The 4,836-nt window shown below is 34.6% G+C and overlaps 1 pseudogene; it reads right to left on the reverse strand.

Annotated features, from left to right (window-relative positions):
- Positions 1-3,252: 3,252 nt before the first annotated feature.
- LOC150098942 (U2 spliceosomal RNA) lies at positions 3,253-3,395 on the reverse strand (annotated as a pseudogene).
- Positions 3,396-4,836: the final 1,441 nt, after the last annotated feature.

Below are 4,836 nucleotides of genomic sequence, written 5' to 3' on the forward strand. Positions count from 1 at the left end.
CAGCTATTTGCATTAAAAATCATTTAAGTCACAATGTTTTAACCAACCCTGAAACTTTAAACCTTGAAGTGACAGGTGTGGAGATGCACACCAACAACGAGGTAGACTTAAAATCTATACTGCGTATAATTCTCCCAGCATTCCAGTATTGACATCGGATTTAGACTCCATCCTCGGCTCCAAGGATTCCATAATTATAGCAGGAGACCTCAACTCCTAACATACAGCTTGGTTCAGTTCGTCAATCAACTTCAAAGGCCGTACTTTATTTAACTACACGTCACTCAACTCATCAAAAGTAGCTGGACCTACCGAGCCCACCCACTACAGCCCATCAGGAAGTTCGGATGTTTTAGACATAGTTATCCTCAGGAACATCAGATATCACTATCAGCTGGAGACATTAGAAAACTTACTTCAGATCATAATCCCATCCAGCTCAAGCTAGGTACCCTCAACACTCTTTTATAGCGTGGGATAAGCTCTCTAAGGTTTTCCCAAATCACATCGGCACACCTCCTGTTATTCACAAAAAAGAAGACTTAGCTGTAAGCAACCTAACAAGACAAATTAACACAATAATATCAGTCACACAAGCCACTGTCTTCCAGTCGGATTCCGGAAGAGATAATGGACCTGATTAGGGCTAAAAACAAAGCCAAGCCAGAAAGCGATACCACAACACGAGAGCACCGCAGGACAAAACAACCTTAAACAATTTGAACAGACAGGTTCGAGATGCTCTCCAGAAACACAGGAATTCCGAATGGGAATCTAAACTTACGGAAATCAACCCAGAAAATAACTCCATATGGAAATTTCAAAAACTCTTCGTACCAAAAGACAACTCCTCCCCCTATGAAGATTAAACATGGAATTGCGCACTCAGATGAAGAAAAAGTAAAGCCCTAATTGACAATCTGGAAAATCGATGCAGCCCATCTTACGAAAACTTAAATATTATCTCATTTATAACGTTCATCATCAAGTCAGAAAAGCCTTAAGACAGCCTAAGGATGATTCAGATCTCATCACTTCCACTGCTCCAACATAAATAATCAACATTATATCCCAATTGAAGAATAAAAAGGTCCCGATGGCATCACCGATAGAATAATAAAATTACTCCCAATGAAGGCCACAATTCATCTAGTTAATATAACCAATTCCATATTAAGACTCCAGTACTTTTCCACAGCTTGGAAAACTGCTGACATCATCCCTCTGAAGAAGCCTGGTAATAACCCACAACTCCCCAAAGCTACAGGCCCATCAGTCTTCTTTCCTGCCTCGGCAAAGTAACAGAAAAAGTCATCCTAACAAGGCTACAACTAGCAGTGGACAAACATAAAATAATCCGAAATCAGCAATTTGGTTTTCTCAAAGCTCACAGCACAGTGCAACAAATTCACCGATTAACAGAATACATCATCCATGGTTTCAACTGACACCTCCACACTGCTGCTGTGTTCTTGGACGTAGCCAAGGCATTTGATAAGGTCTGGCATCAAGGCCTTGTCTTCAAACTTATTGAAAACAAATCCCAATTAAGCTAGTAAAACTTATTAATTCATGTATTATTATTGCATGTATCTTAGCGAAAGAAACATGCAACTAAAGCTTAAAGGAATTGTTTCATCAAGGCGCAAAATTCTAGCCGGTGTACCTCAAAGTCCCCTTCTGGTCCCACCGCTGTTCACAATTTACGTATCAAACATCCCTCTAAATTCAATAACAACCATTACGGCCCTTTATGCCGACCAGAGGCGTAGCTGGGTGGGGGGAGGCACTTGGAACCTTTTTTGAACTTTTGCAGTTAAATCTAAAATATATTCTCCAGAACTCATTTCCAAATATTGTAATAATACTGCAAATTTTCCTCACAATTGCTGTAAGTGTTGCTAGTTGTGAGAGGAGTTTTTCTAAATAAAATTGATGAAGAATTACCTACATTACCATGAAATAGACTTCTCCAATGTCATCGACGATTTTGCTAACAGAAAAGCAAGAAAAATAACATTTTAGAATGTTGAAATTAAAGTTTTACTTCAAAAATTAACCTAGTGTTTTAATTTATTTCCCTATACGTCGTTTTGACTTTTTGTAGTATTTTTGGTGTGTATTGAGAGGGGCAGCAAACTCAGGGACCGTCCCGGGCGGCAAAAGCTCTAGCTACACCACTGCATAGTAGGACAATTTACAGGATTTACAGGAACATGGGACCTCGTACACGCCAGGTAGCATCAGAGGTGAAAGTTTGTCTTTAGGAGAAGGTAGCAAGTTATAGATCTGGTTGATTGGTTTGTAGGTAGTAACAAGTTTGTATTTCTTCATAATTTTTGAAAGACGTCCGGAGATGCCTTTGACACAAGGTATGGGAGTCCTACGGTCTTGTTCTTGTCTAAGTTGATGTGTGGGGAAGAGACTGATGATTTTTTTTTTACTTGTTTTTGGATTGAATACATTTCGTATGGATGCATTTTTGATTATTTCCAACTCTTGGTTTAAAGATTCTTCGGAGGAGCAGAATCTGTGTGCACTGGTTATTAATGATTTAATGATGCCAAATTTTTGAGATGGATGATGAGCCGAAGAATTGTGAATGTAGCGATCTGAAAATGTCGGCTTACGATAGACAGAAGTGGAGATGGAACCACCTTCTTTTCTACAATACTACAATATAAATATTCTACAATAAAGCTATATAAGTTAAATGCATTTTAGACTTGTAAATATTCTAGAGCACATTCTGTTGTGTAAATTTCATAATTAAAATTAATTTCATTATATTTGTATATATAAATAATAATGCTTACTGTTTTCATGGGTATGTGTGTGCATTGCAATTGATGCTTATGTATATATACATGATTTTATAATTTCTTAATTTAATTATGTAATTTATTAATTATTTAAGTTTCAAATAAAACACGTGAATAGGTTTGTTTTAGAACAGGTAAAAAGCTTTGCCCAGTTGCATTTTTTACTTTAAAAATACAATTGGACAAAGTCCGATAAACATGGAAAAATAATAATAAATATATAATAATAAGAAGAAAGAAGAAAATATGGAAGAAGAGTAAACAACATCAATATACAATAGTACAACACATTTTTTGCTTAAATAATATAACTGAACAATCTGGAGTTAAAAAAAGTTTGTTAAAATATTTGCTATAAAAACTTTTTATATCTGCTATATATTTTTAAGCTATAGTATATACTAATACTGATTAAAAATTAAAAAAAAAAAAAAAAACGACAAAAGTGAAGCAAACTGCAAACACTTCACTGCTTTCCAAAAATCATTTTGATAATTTATAGCTCTTATCCGATATTAAGTTGATAAGAACAGACGTCGTACTTCTATTTTAGCCAAAAGGCCGAGAAGCGAAAAGTATAGCATCTGTTATCAGTTTAGTATGTGATATGACATCGATTCCAAAGATATTAAACTGATATTTGGAAGACGACAAGTGCATATAGCTTATTCCACATTTTATCCGCGTTACCAGTCTACGGTAAGCTATCAGAGAGAATGAGAAGAAAATAAAAAAATAAAAAAAAAAAAATATATATATATATTTGCAAATACGAGAAAAACAAAATATATAGTCCTTATAAGGACTGGCTTAAAGGGGCGAAGCAAGAATGCTTTTCATCTTCCCCGTTATCTGTAGAGGACAGTGTAGGGATAAGGTGTTTTTGAGCTATTAAAGCTCTGATCATGGCAGGAGGTTAACAGCAATAGCCAAGCCTCAGTTAGAACTTCATTGGCTACAGCATTGCTCCCCATTACCCTCCAAGGGTATTATTAATCACCGCATCTCACGGTCGATTAACCAATTTCTCCCAAAAATATAACCAATTTCTCCCAAAAATATATAATCAATTTTATTAAACTATGAATACAGTACAGATGCAATTAGAGTGGGTGTACTCTATGTGTCAACAGTTAGTGCAAGCTAGATACATCATTTTGGAAGTTTTTTCACTTGATTATACTATAAATTAAAGATACCAAGAAATTATATACTTAGCTTAATCCTTTATCCAAATATAATTAAACAAAGTTTGCGCCTGAAGTATTTTCAGGACTGGGACAACTTGTATATAGAAGCTTATTACTTCACATCACTTGCCTTAGTATCCCATAATGCAAAGTACGTATCCTTTGGACATGTATAATGCATAATATACAATATATAATTTTTTGGTATCTTTAATTTGTATTGTAACTAAGTGGAAAATCTTTCAAAAACTTTCTATAGTTCAGATTATTTTAATAATACGTTCTAACACCTTTTAACTAATTGTATATGAAAATATGACTTCTGCATTACTTCAGAATTGGTGTTAAGGGTATTGGATTGAAGAATCCAATACCCTTGGAGGGTAATGGATGGCAATGCTGTAGCTATTACGTATAATGCAAAGTACGTATCCTTTGGACATGTATAATGCATAATATACAATATATAATTTTTTGGTATCTTTAATTTGTATTGTAACTGTAATTTGTATTGTAACTATAATGCAAAGTACGTATCCTTTGGACATGTATAATGCATAATATACAATATATAATTTTTTGGTATCTTTAATTTGTATTGTAACTAAGTGGAAAAACTTTCTATAGTTCAGATTATTTTAATAATACGTTCTAACACCTTTTAACTAATTGTATATGAAAATATGACTTCTGCATTACTTCAGAATTGGTGTTAAGGGTATTGGATTGAAGAATCCAATACCCTTGGAGGGTAATGGATGGCAATGCTGTAGCTAATGAAGTTCTAACTGAGGCTCGGCTATTGCTATTACCCTCCTGCCATG

This window comes from Typopeltis vanoorti, chromosome 15 (assembly GCF_054136105.1).
Source record: "Typopeltis vanoorti isolate ZY-2024b chromosome 15, IOZ_Tvanoo_1.0, whole genome shotgun sequence".
NCBI lineage: Eukaryota > Metazoa > Arthropoda > Arachnida > Uropygi > Thelyphonidae > Typopeltis > Typopeltis vanoorti.